This window comes from Tauraco erythrolophus, chromosome 17, assembly GCF_009769465.1.
Source record: "Tauraco erythrolophus isolate bTauEry1 chromosome 17, bTauEry1.pri, whole genome shotgun sequence".
NCBI classification, from domain to species: domain Eukaryota; kingdom Metazoa; phylum Chordata; class Aves; order Musophagiformes; family Musophagidae; genus Tauraco; species Tauraco erythrolophus.
Genome location: NC_141481.1, coordinates 13202923 through 13217338, shown reverse-complemented (window position 1 = coordinate 13217338; position 14416 = coordinate 13202923).

Sequence of the window (14416 nt, the reverse complement as noted above, 5' to 3'; positions counted from 1 at the left end):
TTATTGAACATTCAAACCAACAAAATTTGTTTAACCCTCCCTGCAAATTCTCCAATTGATTATGCAAACTCTGATTTTAGAGCTGAAGGGAAGAAACTGTTTGCTGATGACACCGGGCTGTGTGTGTGGTTGACATGCTGGAGGGAAGGGATGTCATCCAGAGGGACCTGGACAGGCTTTGCCCTTCTACTTTGCTCTCGTGAGACCCCCCTGCAGTGCTGCGTTCAGCTCTGGGGTCCCAAGTGTCAGAAGGACATGGAGCTGTTGGAGCGGGTCCAGAAGAGGGTCACAAAAATGATCCGAGGGCCGGAGCACCTCTGCTATGCAGACAGGCTGAGACAGTTGGGGCTGTTCAGCCTGGAGAAGAGAAGGCTCCGGGGAGACTTTTGAGCAGCCTTCCAGTACCTAAAGGGGCTACAGGAAAGCTGGAGAGGGGCTTTGGACAAGAGTATATGGTGATAAGACAAGGGGTAATGGCTTTAAACTGAAAGAGGGCAGATTTAGATGAGATCTAAGGAAGAAATTCTTCCTTCTGAGGGTGGTGAGGCACTGGGACAGGTTGCCAAGAGAAGCTGTGGCTGCCCCATCCCTGGAAGTGTTCAAGGCCAGGTTGGATGGGGCTTTGGGCAACCTGGTGTAGTGGAGGGTGTCCCTGCCCATGGCAGGGGAGTTGGAACTGGATGATCTTTGAGGTCCCTTCCCACCCAAACCATTCTGTGATTCTATGAAACAAACCCAAACAAAATCCCTTTTCTTGGCACCATGGTCTGCACCTACTGAATAACTCATTAAAAGAATTAGTAAGTGACGGAGTCAGCAGCAGCTTCTCCCTCCCGTGTCTTGCGAAGTTACAACAGTGGCCTCTAGTGGTGTCCTCTGCCGAGTGGGACCTTCGCACGGGCCCTGCCACCTTCGGCACGAAGGGTACCGCAAGCAAGTGCCCAGCCTCACCAGTGGGTAACGAAGTGTCATTAGAAGACAATGTAAGGACTTGAAGAACTCTTCTGGGAATACAGCCCTTTCACGCCTCTTTGCTCAACAGCTTTTCTGTTTTTTTTACCAGCCCCGAGCTTTCCAAGCCAACTTTACACTAAAATTTAGGGAAATTGTAAGTTGGTGCCGTTTGGGATATTTGATGCTGTTAACAGAGACTTGCTGGCTACTGTTACAATTGGAGAGGAAGGTAATTCTGATTTTGTTTTTTTTTTTTTTTTTTTAATAAATTAAGACTTGGAACAAAGTTTTATTAAAAAATCTGGTTATGACTTCTCCGGTTACTCCATCATTTCTCATATTCCTCATCCCCAACTCCACCAGGCAATCAGACAGTCGTCCACACTTTCGCCTGGTCCCACTGGAGACCCTTTCCTGCTACTAATGTGAAAGAAAAACTACACTTATGTGGCAAAGGGGGAAAAAGCCCTGATAAGCATAAGAGTGGATCAGAGCATTTGGGAGAAACATTACCCAAGCCCCAGCTAGCCATTATCATCCTGTTTTGAGAGAGTTTATTGCACTTTATTTCCAGGAGCCTAGTTGGGAAGGGGAACAGATTAATCTGCCATGGAGCAGCGTGGGCAGAGCAGCCCAGGAAAGCTGTGGGCTCATGCACTTTGAAATAACATCTTTTCTCAGCTGTGAGCATCCGTTTTTGATATCTAAGCAGGGAAGGGTGGGTTGCAAATGCCACGTGCCTGGTTTGGTCCCGTCTCCAGGGGCCAGCTGAGGAGTTGTCATCTCAGCACTTTATAGAGGACACTGTAAAGTCAGTGTATTGCAGAATAAATCTTCGGACCATACCTCTGCCTGTCACCTGAGCCTCACAAGAAGGAGGAATGTTCTAAAGTGTCTGAAGAGTCTCCTTCATCCAAGAGCAGGCTTTGATTTCCACCTGATAAGACAAACTCCAGCTGCCTGATTAAATTGTCTTAAAGCATCGAGAAACAAGCTCTGGGGATGGCGATCAGTGCCAGCTCTCTCAAAAGCTGTGCTAGTCACTCCAGGTGATTATTTTGATTCTTCCTAGTTTATTTCCCTTTTTTCTTTTTTGCTGCCAAATTCACCCCCCTGCTTTGTGCAATTGCTTGGTGATTCACTGTGGTGCTCTCTTTCTCAGGTTGAGCAAGAATGGAAATGATGATAAATAATGATGGCAAAGAAGACAATGACAAGAGCTGCTCTGGAGATTTGGGCAAAGCAGTAAATCACCAATATTCCCTTTCAGAAATGAAAGAGAAGGGCCCTGTGAGGCCGGGTGTTTCCTGGCAGACTGGCAAAAGCTCATCAGAAATAGACACCTCACAAAAAGCATCATGTATTTACAGTGTGGGTCCTTCAATCAAAGGGAAAAAAAAGGTGGAAAGAGAAGTTACATAGTGAACTTTCCCCAGGTTCCTGGATTTATAGAAATGTTTAGATCTGGCTTTGGGGGCCGAAATTGGCACTTTCTGCCCCGACAATCAATCTGCACGAAGTGTGACCCAGCAGCTACGTTGTCCTGCTGTTTCTTCCTTGCATGGCCCGTTTTTCACGGGGAATGAGCCTGCAAAAAGGCAGGACAAAACCAACCCAACCCTCTGTGGGAGCATCCCCTGAACGATGGTGACAACCCTACCTTAACTGGTGGGGCTGTGGGAGAAACGGTGGACTTTCATGCCCGAGCTCTGCTCTGGCTAGAGGAGGAATTTTCCCTAAGAAAGAACAACAGGCCCATTTCGGAGGTCTGCGGCTTGGGGAGGAAGAGCTGATGGCTGCAGGAGAAAGGTGACCTTCACTCTCCATGGACGATGATGAACAGAAGTGCGGGAGGAAGGCACCGAGCCTCTGCCTGCCCTCCACCACTCACTCGTAGCAGGGAAAGCTGTCCCCAGACTGCTTCACCACGCATGACCCACCTCCCTTTTCCTCAGGTGCACAACGATCTTCCCCTGACCTTCCAGCACACAAGCTGTTCCCACAGAAGAGGAGCTCCAGCCTTCCCACAAAGTCACTTTTGCATCGAGCATCACCGTCGGTTTAGGAAACTTGCCCAGAAAAAGCTTCTTCATGAGCTCTGGAGCAACTCAGACTGAGTCCGCAGGGTCTCCCCCAGCCATCTCAGGGATTTAAAAATGTAAAAAAAAAAAAAGTTATAAGACCTGAGGATCTTTTGGTTTGTCAATTAAAGTGAACAGGATTTGTGCCGCAACAGCCTGTCCCGTTTCACGCCCTCATTTCTCCTCCGGAGACGATGAGATCATGTAAAATTCAATCCCAATATATGGCTGAAGATACCAGAGGCTGGACGTGAGTGTAGCTCACTGGGGAATAAACCCCACGGCGATGCCTTTGCAGCCGTGTGCCGTTCGGTCGTGCCCTCCCGCGCGTCTGTCTGGAGGGGGCACGATGCCAACGGGAGCTGTGAAACCCGCGGCGATTAGCCCAGGGCACATCCTGTTCTGCTGTCTGGCACTGGGCTCCTAATTAAATAATTGCAAGCGTCGTTTCCCCATCTGAAATAGTGTGCTCTTAATAAATGCAGCTTGCAGGAATTAATTCTGATTCAAGGCTCTTGCAAAGATACGTGTACAGCCAGCCTTCATTACGGCATGGTATTGTGCTCGGGGGGTGAGGGGAGAGGAAGAGCCAGGTTTTACGTATTTTAAGTATGTTGTGTTTTTTCTACTGGTATGGAGGTGGTAAGAACACGGTAAGTACCAGCCAGAGAGGGTGAGAGAGCAAAAATGTTTTGTGCCAGGTACCACTGCTGCCACGGTGCTGGGGGGCACTGGGAGAGCATCAACACACTTTGCCTTCCACGTTCAGGGATGTGGTTTGGCTCAAAGGTGCAGACCCCGGAGCACCCTTCAGACTCTCCCAGATCCAGGTGTGTGATTTCCCAGAAATGCAGGAGCAGCCAAGGACTTTGCTTTTTTCCCTCCGTCTTTGGCTTTACCCAGTTTCCCACCACACTGTTGCCATTTTAGGCAGATTCCTCCAAGTTAGAAGCTTTCCTGTTTGGTGCAAATCGAGCTGAAGCACAACTGACGGTTCCCAAGATTCCAGATAAGGCTCAGATGGGATAACAAGTGACGTGGACTGAATAAAACATTACAAGCAACAACGGCAAACCCTGTGCTACCCATCTGTCTGCTGTAGCCATCTGCTTGCTGTTGTTACAAACTTAGACCATAACCTCTTTGGAAGAAAACCCTGTCTTGGTTTTATACCCAGACTTCATCTTTACCAGCTTGGACTCTACCTGCTATAAAGTACAGAAAATAATGAGAGAGGAGACAAGCAGGTTTTATAGCTCAGGCACGGAGCTGGAAGGCAGAAGACCGAAATTCAGTCCCTGTTGGATGTCAAGCAAAGAGTATCATCTGTCTCCAAAATAACGGTAATTTTATCCCTGTAACTCACAGGATAAAGGATAACGTCATTAATACACGATACATGCTAGAGATAACACAGATACTTGGAAGACAAGGATGAAAACATCGGAGAAGCTGAGCAAGGTCTCCTGAACCTGATCTGCACCTACAAAGTCCCTCTTGCTGAGCTCGTTGGGGTGCAGGCCACCCATGGCAGGGCCGCTTTAGGGAAGGCAGAGCATCTCTATGGATGCACACGGGATTGTCCCTTGGTTAGGAGCTGAAAGAGTAGAGCAGCTCTTTGCCATTTTTCCAGTCCAACCCCTTATGCTCCTGCGTGGGACCCTGCAGCTTCAACAATGTCCTTTAGATCCACCTTCACTCCCTTTACAGGCCTGGCCCACTGCACCCACCACTTTTTGGGTGCAGCGAGCGTGGGAAAGGAAAATTTCCAGGAAATTCAGCTTTTTAAACCTCAACCTGGCAAGAAAGTCAGGAGCAAATTCCAGGGTCTCCATGCCTGGGTTTTACAAGAAACTACTGCAGGCAGTGGATAATTTACTACTAATTGTTTTTTAATTTCATGCTGGGAGGAAAAATACAGGCAATCCTGGATGGTGAAGTAAAGAACCAACCAAGTTAATAACAACTGCATTGATTGAATTGACTGAAACACAGAGCTGGTGTCAGCAGAGCTCATTCCATCTCAGGTGCAGCCCAATTTTTAAATACACAGCTGAACATTTAGCATGACAGCAGAGGAGCAAAGAGGGCTTTCAGGTGAAAAAAATGAAACTATACCCATCCTACTCTGTGCTCCTGCCAGTTGAGAAGAGAAAGATCACAGCGTCCTGCACTCTTGGCCACTGATGATAACAAAAATCATGGTGAGGGTTATCGAGCCTCCTTCTTGCTATACCTGAGCCTTCTCCTTCCTGTAATCCCATGCCATAGCTTTATTCCGTGCAGGACTTTGCTGCCCTCCCTATAGCCAATTTCAACCTCGATTAATAGGGATGAGCAGTGAGTGATCCCAACATCCATCAACGCAGGCGCCGGGGCTCCGGTAGCTCAGACCGAGTGGGTGCTAATAAGAGGGAAAGCCTCACCTCATCCCATCCCGGCACATAAAAATGGAAAAACTAATAAAGTGGAGCTGCATTTTAAGGATCTCGGGCTAAAGACACTGCCATAAATACTAAGCATGAGTAAAGGAGATGGATGGAGCAGGTGCTGATCTTTGAAGCTGAAGTTAGTTGTAATCAGTAATTGGGGAAAATGAGACATAAATTACAGCGCATGACATTTTAACACCACTCCACTGAAATCAAATGCTGTCTTTGAAATGAGGTTTTAGCCACAAATCAAATGTTTAGGCTCACCATTTGGGGATGAGAGTGTTACTGCGGTGCTGCAGAAATCCTCTTTATTCAGCGTGGAGCCCAGGGAATTCCTTCTGAAGCACAGGAACAGCTGGGAAAAGGTAAATGATATCATTTTAGTAGCACTCACAGTGTGTATCACAGGATAGACTGGCATGTAGGACACCTGGCTACAAAACATATATGCCAAAATGATTTTTCTAATGCAGTATGCTGTCTGCCTTAGGTATTTAAATGGTCCTTTTTGCTATAAACACTTCACACCACCAGTAAAGACCCCTTTTGGAGGTACAGAAGAGAATGATTCTCCTTGGTACTCAAAAGGAAAAAAAAAAAGAAGCTACAGAGAGAACAAAAAAATTGGCTACAGCCAATGTCACCAAAGTGAGAGAAGGACAATCCTGTGATGCACACGAGCATCTGCAGATGGACCACCAGTATGAGGCACAACACAGCTGTGGGGCACACGTCCGGGCCACCCACCCGGGTCACCTCTTGGGAAAAGGCTAATGGCCCAGGTTTGCCAATCTCCATGTGCTTTTGAAGAGCTCTGGCCCTTTACACTGATTGCATCGAGCAGCCTGGGAATGTTGCCATTTGGATCAGTCTAAAATAAGGTTGTGAGCATTAGCTAATAACTGGATGGAGCCTCACTCCAATGGGGAAGTCCTAGCAGGTCCAGCACATCTACGCTTTGTACACACAAAGAAAAGAAAATAATATGAATTCTTGTGTCATCTCCTCTTTCTATGATGGATGAGTATAGCATAAATTATTTTTTTTTTTTAATCTTTTTTTATCCTGACATTGCCTCTGTGAACTTGGGCAGCGCTGCCATGTACAGCTGAAGTGAGGCCCAGGGAGATGAAAGAGTTTTCCCAGGGTGCACAAGCACGTACCCACAGCCGGTGGGGTACACAGGGCTGCACACCCGAGTACACCATCATCCTCTTTTATAAACTGGAAAATAAGTGCATGGCATGGGGACTCCTGCCTGCACACAGACCTCTGTGCAGCCACATTAGTGCCCACCTGACTGGAGAGCTGACCTCGATGGAAGCAATTTATTTGTTTATTTGGGGGATCTTCCAGGCTTTAACAGGAGATTGAGATCCGGTTTTCCTCTTCTGTCTGCCCGCTGAGCCTCCTCCCGTGTAGGACTAAACCAGAAGTGGGTGAAGTGAACTTATTCAACAGAAGCTCCAGGGAAATGACAGCATCCCAGTCACATGTGGGAATAAGGGTCTAATCAGTGGCATGTGCCAGCTGGCTGGAAACCCTTCACTTTGTACACATGGCTGGTTCAGCTGATGCTCGTTGCAATCTCTCAGCATTTCTTGACACAGACATCTTCTTATCACCTAACACAAAAGTCAGTGCTCAGGTCCAGCAAACCGGGTATCGTTTACACGTCTCTGTCTCAGAGCCAACTCCCTGCAGGAGCAGGATCCGTATGTCTTTCCATCCTCATACAGCACTGGCTGTCCTCCCCGGGGAGCATCCTGTGCTCTCTGCGCTGCAAAAACTCAGCCTTAAGCACCGAGGGCAAACACCTCCCCGAGGGAGCTGGAGCTTCAGGCTGGTTCCTGCGGGCTCCTCGTTACTGTACGTCTGCCTTGTTCTCGCTTAGAGGAGCAAAATGTCAAGACAAGTTTAAATGTCAGACTTTACATGAAGCTTGTCAGTCCCGGGGTGAGCATCCTCCGTGGAGCGAGGATCAGCTGCTACAGGACCAGACGCAGAGGAACATGTTGCCCTTTCCTGCTCACGCAGAAGGCGAGAGCTTTGCGAGCCCCAGGGACCACAGTGCACCTTCCTCATCCTCGAGAGACCTCAAGATTTTACCGAACTGCCCAGTAAGCTCCTACCCTGCTGCTCCTGGATGAGATCTGCCAGGTTTCCAGGTGGCAACAAGGTGGATTGAAGAACGCTCAGAAATCATGGGCAATTAAACTTTGTCCCCTGGCCAAGCAGCAGCACCTGCAAGGTGGGGTCCAAACCCAGCTCTGCTGCCCTGGGCTGACTGCGGAGCCGCAGCAGAAATGATCTGCATTTGGGGTGGTGGGCTTCAGTGGGGGCAGTTGGGACCAGCTGCTTCTAAACCTGCCTGCTTTAGATCGTGTGGGAAATCAAACAGGTTGTTTGGCTACTTTAAATCACGAGGAAAGGTGTCCAAATCTGGGCATCAATGACCAAAAAAGGTTGGTTTTAACACGCCTCTTTGAATTGTTTTGCTTCTAAGCAAGAATGAAGCTTGAACATCTTGATAAAATTGTCCCTGGAGATGAAGCCTGTGTGCTGCTCAGGAATGGTGCGAGAGTGACAAACCTGGCTTGATGTCCTCCCTCTGCTAGCAAGCTGGCTCCCCTCTCCTAATCCAAAGTGGCATCTTGGAGCAAGGCAAAATCAGCAGCCAAAATCAGGCGTTAAGCAGTTTTATCAAAGTGATAAAGAAAAGCAGCAGCTGCGTTCTGTAATGGACAGTGAAATAGTGGGAATGGTGGGATGGGGTGGGCTGTGAGGGAGAGAGGATGAGGCAGAGCAGGAGGGGAGGAAGCAGGGCATGGGTCTCCAAAGCTTCTTGCTGAACCTCTGGTTCGCTCCTGACTTGCAGGCACACCTGGAGCTCAAGGAGGGCTGCAAAATCCCTGGGGAAGGTGGTGCAGGCTCTGCTCAGCTCCACGCTGCAGCGGCAGGGGGTACCTTCCCAAGGGGATGGAGATGGGCCCGGGGATGCAGCCGTGATCCCTGCAGTAACCAGGCCAGGAACGCGGCCATCCCACCGCGTTGTTCATTCCAGATGTGTGGCTTCCTCGGAAGCAGTTGGAAGCATAAACACCAACAGTAGAGCTGTGAGGGCATTTCATCTCTCCCAGTTTGGCTCCTGAACCAAGGCTGCCATCCCTCTGCCTCCTTCCTCACTGAATAAAAAAATCCCGGTGTGCTTTCAGGCTTGTTTGAGTAAAGTTGTCATACTAGGTGTCTGATACAAAAAGGGAAAGTTAAATAGGGTGAAACCTGAGCAAACGAAACGCAAGCCTGTCCCTCGAATGGTGACGTGTGAGACAGTGGTGACTGTGTTATCAGGTTGCAGAGAACATCTGCCGTGGAGAGGTGGTGGGATGGTGATCTTCCACCTGTGGGAAAAGCAGGGAATTAAATAAATAAACACGATTGTTTGGGCATAAATGAAACCTAATCTAGGATGATGTGGGCTACGTTTATCTGAGACGGTATGAATAAAAATTTAATGGGAAAAATCTGCAAAGGTGGTAAACATGTTGTTCCCTGTTATATCTGTTTTCTTTAGAAGAGCTGGTATTTTTTGCTGAAGGGAAAAAAAAAAAATCGTAACGCTGTTAAATGCAAGGTACAAAGACTGTTGTTTGCACTGAAGCCTAAGGGATTCTGATCACTTGATCCCTTAATTCCTGTGGAAATCCCAGCTAATGTAGCCAGCTTACCACGCTTTCTTATCTTGGAGATGGATTTTCTGAAACATTTTCTGAAACAAACAGGCTCTGGCAGAGGCTCAGCAACCGCAGCGAGGGATGGCTCCCAAGCCCTTCGGTGGAGTTGTGGTGGGGCTTCCCTTGGCTTTGGAAGTGCCTCTGGCTCCTCTGTTGGGTGAGTAGCACCCCAGGAGCTGCAGCTCAGTGCTAAGCATGCTCTGTGTGCTCTGCATGCTCTGCAAGCTCTGTATGCTCTGCATGCTCTGCATGCTTGCTCTGCAAGCTCCACCTGCTCTGCATGCTCACTCTGCAAGTTCCATGTGCTCTGCATGCTTCCTCTGCATGCTGTATGTGCTCTGCATGCTCACTCTGCAAGTTCCATGTGCTCTGCATGCTTCCTCTGCATGCTGTATGTGCCCTGCATGCTTGCTCTGCGTGCTGCATGTGCTCTGCATGCTTCCTCTGCATGCTGTATGTGCTCTGCATGCTTGCTCTGCGTGCTGCATGTGCTCTGCATGCTTGCTTTGCAAGCTCTGTGCACTCTGCATGCTTGCTCTGCATGCTGCATGTGCTCTGCATGCTTGCTCTGCAAGGCCCATGTGCTCTGCATGCTCTGCATGCTGCATGTGCTCTGCATGCTTGCTCTGCAAGCTCCGTGCACTCTGCATGCTCACCCTGCATCTCCATCTGCACTTCCCACGGTCAAACCTGGCTCCGAGTCCTGCCTTTGGAAAGGTCACAGAGCATTAAAGGCTGGAGACAGAACTTCTGCAGAAAGGAATGATCAAATTAACAAACAAAATAGATGCTGATACCTCAAGACAGAAGGAAATCAGCAGCAAAACTGGCAGAGCGCAGGACTGGCTAACCAGGCAGTCGGGGTGTTTTCTTGTCCTCTCTTCCTCTGGAATAGTGACTCATTTTAACAAGGGAATCTTAACTGTGTTTTATTGCAAGGCCAATTATGTGTCTTTAAGTGCCTTTTCAAAGGAGCACAATTATTACAGATATATGTGCTCTGACCAAGACTTGACAAAGTATTTAAAAATGTCTCTGAATGTAATCAAGCCCTGAAGTCCACAAATTTTATGTTCATGCGTAAACTCAGGATGTATAGTCTAATTCTGTGGTGTTCTCAGCCCAACCTGTGGTTAGCTGTATTTGATCTCTCTTCTGGGCATGTTCCTTTTCTTTTTGATAATGTAGTCCTGCTATGGAGATTTCTTGCAGTCCAATCACAAAAAAAACGTTTATTGCTTTCTCTTGGGCACATATTGAGTTTTGCAGAGGCATAGAGCCTAATTATTTTGGTTTTTTTTTTATTGCTTAGTCCTTAGAACTGACACACTGTTTATGGAATTGTTTCTTGGACTTCACTGGCGTAGCTCTGCTTCATACATCTGAGATTTGGTCATAAATCACCGTGATTTTTCCGGGATTATTTCTTTCCTTTGAACCAATCTCCTGTTGAAACTCTTCCCGTGGCTCAGCTCTGGACTGCTTCCTCATGGCACTCTCTAAGCCACGTTTGGTTAATCACTGGTTTAAATGAAGAGTCAATTTGTGGGAACTGTTCCTTGGAATTAGATTTCAACCCTCCGTGGTTTGATGCCAATGCCAGCTCGATCAGGCCCTTAAATAGCCAAGAGAAGCGTTGTGTGAGCAGAGTTCTTGTCTGCTTCATCAAATTGATTTGACCAAAAGGCTTTAATCCTGATTCCCAGCACATGGGGAGTCAGACCAGCAGGGTGGAGAGTGGACAGGTCCATTTCTTGCTTGGCTCCCCAGGTGGCATCAGATGCTACTTTTGTGAGTTCATCTCCACCAGCAAGAGAAAGAATTGCAAATGTGCCCCTTACTGTTCCCTTTTTGACTTAATGCCTTTTTATTCATGCCTCTCCTCCACGAACATCCTCTGAAGGTCTGAGAGGGGACAGCCCGGTGTGTCCATACAACGCATTCCAAATAGCTCGGGCACTCGGTGGTGGCCGTGCTGACGCGTGTCATACTCCAGGAAACCATTTTTAATAAACCCGCGCGGCGCTTCCGTGGGCATCGCTTGACAGCTGGAGCAGAGGATGCTAATCCAAGGATTCACACGTCGCTGTGAGGCAGCCAAGATCGTGGAGCTCGGGTTTACGTTCCGGATGTTGGCAAGTTCCTCGTGCCAATCAACTGCCGTGGCTGCTGTTATCCCTTTTTGCCCAGGCTGATGTGTGTTGAGATTCTGATTTAGGCAAGGTGACCCAAATGAAATGCTGTTTGCGTTTGACCGGGGCCGTATTCTGAGTGTCAGTTTAATTACAGTTTAATTATTCTGCTTTAAAGAGCAGAGTAATTAGCCCACTGTGAATGTTGTAGCATCGGCAAAGGGGAAAGCTGCAAAGAATTTAAAATTCTGGTTCTTGACCAAGAAAAGAGGTAAATACTGACACTCCAAGATGGATGAGAGCTCTTTGACCCTCCTGAAACCAGAGTTGTTGTCAGAGCTCTAAGGCAGCCCCATATGCCCTTCATGGTTCTGCTGCCTATAAGGAGGAAATCACATTCAGCGTAAATGGAGATCAAACTTTTAATGACAGTGATTAGATGATTGCAACGTATGCTGCATTACTGATGTGCATAATGCCTCCTTGGACTATTGAAACAAGTCACAACCTTTCTTAAGGACGTTAGAATGATGCTTCCTAAGCCACGCTTTCCCTTGCTGAAGTGTCTGTTTAGCAATAAGGTGACCAAAAACTTGTGCAATTGCTCTTTAGATGTGCACAGTGACACGTATCAGAGCTGTCCTACATGGGTAGGACAGAGCCTGCTGAGTTTATGAATGACAGGTGGCTCCGATTCCAATAACTCTTGGACCCGCTGTTTGATCTGCATCACACCTGGCAGAGAGAGAGAGGACCCACATCAATTCAGTCCCTTATTTTCAAGAAACGCGCAGAAAACAGATGCAAGAAAGACTGGAAGAAGGGTTAGAAGGTTTCACTTTTGTCAGATATCAGAAAACACGCAGAAGGGAAAGACATCATAAAATGAGCTGAAATTTCCCTGCTCCTCACAGGCCAACTTGTCTAAATAAATTTACATAGATGCATACACAATTATATAGGATGACATGCGTGTATGCACACGAACATATATCCCCATACATTTTATATATCTGAGTTCTGTACATACTCTGAGTTTATTACTCAGAGTAATAAATAGAGATAGCTGTAAGAACAGTGGATATGGAAAAGTGGCATATAGCAATCCTCTTCCAAAAACACAGTGCTTTCAAATTTGGGTCCCCAATCTGCTTAGGGGAATGACTGAACGGAGACTACATCTGGTATTTAATTCAAGCATTGTGCTGCTGTCAAAGGAAACCATGCTGGCAAGCTGAATTTCAGCCTGCCAAGATCCTTTTGTAAAAACACAATTCAAAGCTGAAGAGTAGGGGTGGGTGGGGGGAATCTAGAAAATAAAGACCTAATAGCACAGTCTCTGCGGGCAGATAAAGCACAGAAATACAGAGTTCTCCTGGATTCACTTATCCTCCTACCTCCCTCTGCTGTGATTGAGGACCTGAGACACTTCTGCACCCCAGGCTGGGCGAAGATGTGGATCTCTCCATTCACCTCCATTTCTCGCTGTCTGAGAAGCCTTTGATATCTAATGGTATTAATCCCTTCTCTTCCTTACTCAGACTGGGGGTTATGACGAGCAAGTGGGTGAGTTTAAACAAATGTGTAAACCTATTACATGTAATCCTCAATGAGAGTATTACTGGAGTAAAATCTGAGCACGGGGACCTCATGATCTAACTCTAAATAGCTGGTTTCCTTCAGTGTGAAGAATGACTCAGTACTATGATTCAGGCTTAATATATTGCAGATCTGGTTCGTTCTGGCTAGACTTTATGTTCTTGCACTCTTGGGGCCCTCAAATTTTCTCTTCTGTCAGAGAGAATTTATTTTTCCATGAGCTCAAACTCTTTCAACGACATTTGCTTTGCAAGGCTGGAATCCCCTCCAAGGAGGGCAGGAGGAATTTTAAAGCCCTTTTTAGGTTCTTAATTAATGAGTCTTCATGAATTTTGGCAGTGATTCTCAGTTTTTAACCTGTTGCGGTTTTAAAAGAATGTTCTGAATCAGCCACTAATTTTCCTATCAAATATGAGACTAGATAATGAGCTATTCCTGTAAGACTACCCTGAATTTTATTCCAGAAGGGACCATGACGTTTTCAAAGACTGACATCAAGAAAAGAGTTGTAAAATAGATTTGCTTATTGCTCAGTTTTCCTTTTCCAAACAGACTTTCAAATTATTTTTTTTTTGAATGGAATTGCATCATCACATCTTCTAATATGCCTTGCATATTCATGTTAACTACAAACTCTTCACATCTACCTGCACTAATTTTAATAAAATTAGAAAAAAATTAGAGGATGGCTTCATGCAATTGAAGGCATCAGACCATCGCAGAATGGATTAGGGCTGAAAAAAGGAGAAGATTAAATTGAAAATTTTGTGAAGATCTAGTTCAGGTTATCTGTGTACAACAACAGAACATATGGACTAGCTTGATCCTAAAATAAGTTCCACCAAAATCTGAGATGTTGTCAGCTTTGCTATTTTCATTGTAGACCAGCTTAAAACAACGATGGAGAAAGGATTTATCCATTATGTTAATTCCTTCATATAAATGTCAGAAGAAAATTCAGTCAAAACCTTACGTTGAAGCACTATTCTGGGGAATAAAGTAACTAATTATGTTATGAAGCAACAAAAGGCATGAGTACAAATACTAGGACCGTGTTTTCTCAAAGTCTATGCACGTACACTTCTGTTCTGTTTGAAATTCACCTTGTGTAGACAATTGGTAAGATGTAAAAAGCAGTAAATCTCCGTGGATCAAAGTTATTTTTGTGCAAAGATCTATAGGACAATCTACAGACCATTTAAATCCCCCAGTCCCGTTTTGACAGCACAATGGCCTTGAATGACTGTACTGGGAGAACAGTCCTTCTGCATGACACTAATTTTCACCCTGTTATTCAGGTCAAACTCTTCTTGATTACGGTAAAGATGTTGCTAAGTAGGTCTTCATGTTGAGCATACAGGTGATGAGATGCATTTTGTCTTTTGGAGACAACGTAGAATGAATACTCAAAGTAATTCCTTACTTTGAAGATAATGGTGAGTAATAGGAGCAAATTTCAGATCAACTTCTATTCAGAGACC